Raw genomic sequence first — 7,181 nt, 5'->3', positions numbered from 1 at the left:
AACCCGATTCTTAATTTTTTTTTAATACTTATATTCTGCTATTCGGGACACCGGTCTAGCTAGTAAGATAAAAAAAGAAAGTTGATAATACATCAAATACATTATGTCAAAAAATAAAAATTTACCTTCCCGAAACCCCTCCACTAACACTTGAATTTTATGAAATGGTATTAAAGTTCAAATTGCCTTGAAATATTATTACGAATTTTTTGTATGGGAATATAGAAAAGTGTTGTTTTTAGACTTTTTCACTCAATTTTTTTTAATTTTTCTCACGGTAAGAACCATCCTCGTACTTCAAGGAATATTATAAAAAAAGAATCAGACAAATCGGTCAAGCCGTTTTCATGTTATGTCGTGACAACGGAAAACGGGTTTCATTTTTATATAATTACTAGCGGACCCGACAGACGTTGTCCTGTCTTAACTATGAATATTGATTTCAAATTGTTATAATTAATTAAAAATATTTCAGAAACAAAGTGTTTATTATACTAATGCTTTATGTTATACAACATTCTTTGGTTGTTTTTCTGGCTCGCATATTATTATATTATCAATATAATAACTCCGATCGAAGCATTTAATTTGAACGATATTCATTTTTCTTACATCCTCTGACGATATTTGCAGCACGCATTCTGTCAATGTTGTGTTATGTCAAACGCCATAAGGTTACACCAAAAAGTTCGAATTGTATGGTGGTTAAGTATTCTTAAATTTTCTAATTTTCCGCGCAATTTTTTTTTCTTTTAAAAGAACCTTCTCCTGAGAATTACAAACACAACAAAAAAATCAGACAAATCGGTCAAGTCGTGATCTACTTTTAGGTAGGTATGACAGATTGACATTGCACTTAAAGATATCGCTTTGAGAATATTAAAATAAGGTAGGTAATTTATTTAAGTGCTTAGAAATAATCTTTATTTCTTTTCTTGTGTGCGAGAAACACACAATATTCATTCCATTATAACTTATTACGTTAATTTTTGAGTAATAAAAGTTAAGTATATTTTAACGCAATAGAAATTAATTAATTTTAACTTGAAGATTAATTTAATTTAATTACTAAGTAATTATTAATTAATTTTCAAGTTAAAATTAATTACTTCCTAAAGTGCATTTTATAGTATGCTATTTTAATTATACAAATTATGAATTATCATAATATTTACATATGAGTAAAATTATTTTTTACGTAATATCTTATCTCAAGTAGGTATGTAATATTTGATATGTTATATCTTAAGCATTAAACACCAATTAACTACAGGTACAAATAAATGTGAATTAATGCTAACAACAAATAGAATTTTCTTAGACATCACTAATAGTACGAGATCCGGCTGCAGGATTAGTGCGCTCATCGGTTATTTGCTAAAAACCAAATTTTTATGTATATTTATAATTAGGAGAATATATATCTACCAAGGTGCCTATCAAAATTTGTCCGCTAGTATTTTTAATTAAATTATTTTGAATTGATTTTTGGTAAAACATTTCGTTCACTTGTTATTTAAATAAAATATCGTCTACATTACGGCAATTTACATAAAGGTTTAAAAAAATCACGGGTGCAATAATATATCAAATTTTTATTTTTTCAATTAATTACTGCCGCCTGTGCGTCGCTTTAAAGCCATTGCGCATGCGTCGAATGTTAGTGTTCTCAAACTGAATAGATGTGGCATTTTTATTCTAACATAAAACCACTCTGTTTTCTAACGATGAATGTTCGTCAAACGTTCGTCGATGCCATAGGTTGCAAATACGCCCACAAAATATATATAAATAAATAATAGTTAAAAAAAACTAAAAAAACACGCTTTTAAAGAACATCAAACTAAAAAGTAGGCTGAAAATGGTAATGAACAAAAAATACTGGTATTATTGTGAAAAAGCGTGGGTTGCTCGATACTCGATAGACGAAAAATATGGCACAGATTTTTTTCAACTATTATTTATTTTTTAGTTAAATTTTTTTTTTCGGATTATCGCATTGTCATCGATCTTTGACAGGTGCGCAATGTTTGAATTAATTCTGTCCGTTAAAAGTGGGTGAAAATCAAGTCCGAAGGAGTCGGTTACATACATACATACAGGTGAAGCTAATATAAAGCGTGTAAAAATTGTATTAGTCGTATAATTTTGTTCCTAATAACGTAATAAAAATAACTTGTCTTGTCATTCTATGTTTTGCATCTATATTTTATGTTCGCACACCTCATAAACAATATTACGTTGACTCGACGCCTTCGATACGGGTACATACGGGTGCGCAGTGCGCACCCGACAGACTTCGTCCTGTCATAAAGATTTGTAATGTGGCAGTTTTTTTCCTACGTATAGACCAGGGTCGATAATTTTTAGAAACCAAAAAAAAATACAGTAGGATGAAACCCATCAGAAAAGCAGGGGAATATGATCAAAATGAAAGGAAAAATAAATTACGGTCGATCCGAGTTCGGGAAGTGGGAGGGGGTGAGTTTTTAAGGGTGAAAAATTGTTTATCTTGATTACCGGCAAAACTAAAAGTCCTATGGAAAAAAGTTGAATGGCAAAGTTGTAGGTCATAAAAAGATCTACAACTTTTGTATTTGCAATTTTTTCACATAACCTCAAAATGTAGGTGAAAAATTCAAAAAACCAATTTTTTGGTTTTTTATTTATATCTTTTTAAAAATAAAATTTTTTTCTACGAAATTTGGAGAAAACTTACCTTATTTTGTCCCAAATTTACTGTAATTTATTTGATTAAAAATATTTATTTTTTCGCCTCATTATAACATAATATCAAAAAAGCACCCTAATGCTCAAATTGACTGCGTTTTAGTTAGAAAATAATTGTATGGGAAAAAGAAAAGGGCGGTTTTTATGGTTTTTCCGGCAATTATTCGAATTTTTCTCGCTGTAGAAACCATCCCTGAACTTCAACGAACATTGTAAAAAAAGAATTGGCCAAATTGGTCCAGGCGTTGTTGAGTTATGCGCGTGGTAAGCGCATAACTTTTTTTTGTGATTCATTTTTATATTATAGATAGATGTGTATTTTCTTGTGTGTCGTATAAAAGTCAAAAATCATTTATTCATGTAGGTAATACAATGTACACTTATGAACGTCAAAAACGATATAGTATTCATTAAATGCTTCTAATTTTACATTTACTGCCAGTTCTCAAATCAAGGGCGTAGAACGGAAAAGAAGAACTGGCAATAAACTCTCCGCCACTCTTTTAATTGCCAAGTTTTTTTACACAACGTTTGTAAGGAGCTGCAACCTGTAAATTAAATAAATTAAAAATAAAGATTTGTCCTCTATCGGCAGGAGGCATGGTGAAATAGGAGCACGTACTTACATTCTCGTGGGAACAACACGCAAATACATAGTTGAAACAACTAACATAGACAAATTCAAGTATATTCCAAAATTAACATATTTTTTAACAATAATTGGCGGCAATTTGCGGCAATTTGCGGAAGCTTTAATAATGCATAGTGATTTGGTTTGAGCGACCCTCAAGCTTGAGATCGTGCGTTCGATTCATGGCTGAGCACAACACAAAAATGTAAGTCGTTTCATAGGCACAGAAGGCATACTTGCCTATTAAGAAATAAAATGGTCACATCAGAGACCAAGACGTAGAGTTGTGTCACCAATTTTTGTTTTAATATTTACTTATCTAAATAGTTATATTGTTCATATCAAAAAAGTAATTGCCCGTTATCAATCTCGCATTAGCTGGAATGAAATGAATATGTGTTCTGGTGTCGCCCTTAGTCTAGATAAAAAAAACTAATAAGTTAATAACTAACTAATATGCTGTAGAAATCAGACCATTCAAGCTACCTTGGAAAATGCTTAGTTAAAATTTTAAAGTAAACAGTAAAATAAAACTCTTTTTTGGGATAAAATCACGAAATTTAACTAAATTGGAGCAGCTATTCTTAGTATTAGGCCCTTTCTGCACTGCTCCGGTCCGGCGTCGGAAGCCGGAATGAGTCATTAAAAAAATATCGGAAAGCCGGATTGCGCTTCTCCACTATATCCGATCCGACAATAACCGATACTTGTATATTTATCATGCAACACTGATATTAACTTATTAAACCCATATACTTTATTTTATTAATAAAACGTTCTAAATTCTGAATATTTTATTGCCTGGCTAGTTTATTACTTTTTTTATATTGTCTATCTTGAAATATTATAATCTACTTAATAAATAGTTCACTAATACTTAATTATATAATATAACTATAAATAAATAAACCTATGAATAATAATTTATAACCTCTTGGATATACTTGGACCGATAAAACACAGCGTTCCGATCTAGCAAGTTAGCGGATCGTTAAAAACCGGATGCCGGAGTAGTGGAGAAGCACGTAAGTACTGTTGTGAGTTTCTAAATCGGATCGGTAATTAACGTTTGCCGGACCGGAGCAGTGGAGAAACGGCCTTACTCTTATGAATGACTCTAATTACTTTAATATTATAGTCCTTTACTCACTATGAGTCTTGGTGCAAAAACACAAAAGTGAATTCAATGTCAATGAGCTAAAGTTCATAATTGTATGATGCAAGATAAATGTAGAATCATATAACACAATTTGCATCATGACGGCAAGGCTCGTTAGCTCAGTAGGTTAGAGCGCCGATATAGCTAAAACTTGACCATCGGAGGGCGGAGGTTCAAATCCTCTACGAGTCGGAAAAATTATTTTTAGTTAGTCAGGATTTTTTTTCACTATATAATATTTAAAAAGAAAGAAAGAAAAACTTTATTATATTAAAAAATACAGGATATTTAGGTAAAGTAATGTGCACTGGCTGGGGGCCTAGGATTGCCTGTGTTGTGGGTTGTCTCTTCCTTTTAACATGTAAATAAGATTTAAATTTATGATTTCTACATAACACAAATTAATGTTTAAACTATTTTTGCAATAAGAATATTTTCTGTATCGGGATAGGACAGGTTGACAAGATATTGTTTGACATTTTTGTAAGTGTATGTAATGTTAGTGATAATTTTGTTTTTAAGGAAGTGGTTAAAAATGAAAGGGCGTCGGAAAGAGAAAAATTTACAACTATAGTATATGTACTGCATAAGGCCCTATCCTATGATCCGGCAACTCAAAAAGAGCTAGACTACAAGCGATGAATTATATTATATATTATATATATATCTTATATACATATAAAAAGAAAATGGTGTTCGTTTGAGGCTCTTTCACGCTTAAACCACTGATTGTATCGACATGAAACTACCACCATTCGATGCGAAATTTTTCCTAGATGGTTTATGGCTATTTATGTTTTTAATTCCAACGTTCCTTAATTTTTTTATTTCTGTTTTACTTTTATGAAAATTTATGCATACGGACTTCCTAGAACGTGAAAACGTTAACATCTGTCAAAAACTCGATTTACGAAATATTTCAATTTTCTTAGCGGGAAGTTAAAAAGAAGAATAATAAAAATATGAAAAAAAATAAAATAATGAAACATAAAATTTATTTTAATTCGTCCAGCAAAGCGGGCGCGAAACGGCTAGTATATATATATATAGAAGAAAGTCGTGTTTGTTACAACACTTATAACTCGAGAACGGCTGGACCGATTGCCATGGTTTTTGATTTGTTGGATTTGTTTCCGTCCCGAATAAGCAATAAAATATCGGATTAGTTATCGAATAACAATAAATAAATTAATTAATTTTACGAAGGCAAAAACCATATGGTGCCATCTGTTGACAAAACTACGCATCATTTTACGTCGAATTCGTGTCAGTTCAGTTGAGGTGAATGAGGAGATGCATAACCATGCTTTGATCCTGATCAAAAGATGTTGGATATCAGACAGTGCTTAACATGCAGTATCGCCATATTGACGCTACAGAGAAGATGCCTAATGTGTAAAACTGCCATTCTTCTTTCGCAATGGCAAGCCATAAAACATTTCTGTATTTGCAAAAAAGTTGTATTAATGTAATACTTAACATTAATGAAATCCTAAAATAAGTTAAATTAAAGTAACAACGATATTATAAGGTTGTAGGGCGGAACGAAGTTAGCCAGGTCAGCTAGTATATATATATATATGAAGTACCTATATAAAAAATGATGAACGAAAATCTACAGCTGGAGTGATGTACATGATGACAGTCTTTCAACAAACATTTCAATTATTAAATCAGAATATAACGCTTTAAAAGTAAGCATCCCAACCTAAAAAAATCCCGTAGAGCAAATACAAAATGTATTTATAGTTTCCATCATAAAAAGCAAAGAAATTAGACATTAATATATTCTTATTCAAAGTTAAGCCAATTAATAAATCCTTTGAAAGAATAAAATGTATGTCAATTTGGATTCAATATTGTATTCAATAAAAGTAATGAAAATTCCTTTCGATGGAAACAATACTGAATGGCTTCAATAGGAATTTAATATTGACGACAAGCCTGTGAAAGAAATCGTGTCAAGTGAGAATAAAATATACAAAGTTAGGTTTATAATCTAATACTGAGCAGAGTACTGGACTTTAATGATGGTTAGTTACTCCTAAACTCATTTATCAAATATTACATTGATACAAAACGTACAATGAAAATAACGCGTACTTTTATAATATCGAAATTAAATTTCGACAAACTGTTGTAGACATTGATCTTATCTGAATAAGCAATACATTGTTATTACTATTGTTATTTATTCAGGTGATATTACAATACTCTAATATTTAAAAGCTGTCACCTATATTAATATGATTCGACCGAAACTAAAATAGATATGTGACGCAATTTGAGGCATCTCCTTAGTCTTTAGAATTGATTGTGGTGTATTTAGACAGATAGTGTGCAAGCATTTACATCAACTACGCAGCAATTAATAATTAAGCCGTATAGTATGTACTATCTAAAGTAAAGGTTATTAGATGTTTAATCAGGAGACGATAAGGTTTTATCATATTGAATTACGTTTGAAATAATCTAAATGTTTTCAGGTGGAAATTATAATCGGCTCAAATATAAGAGTATCTCCTCCAACTTCGATTTCGTTCTCTTTGGAGACTCTTGGGCCGTGGGGTTCAAGTGCACAGGCGCTAATTAATGATTTAATTTGGCGCCTGGTAGATAGTACCAGTGACCCAAGAGCTGGTGATTTCTTCGCTCAGCGAG

Source organism: Pieris napi, chromosome 19 (genome assembly GCF_905475465.1).
Source record: "Pieris napi chromosome 19, ilPieNapi1.2, whole genome shotgun sequence".
NCBI classification, from domain to species: domain Eukaryota; kingdom Metazoa; phylum Arthropoda; class Insecta; order Lepidoptera; family Pieridae; genus Pieris; species Pieris napi.
The sequence above is the reverse complement of the archived record's forward strand: the minus strand, read 5'-3'. Positions refer to the sequence as shown.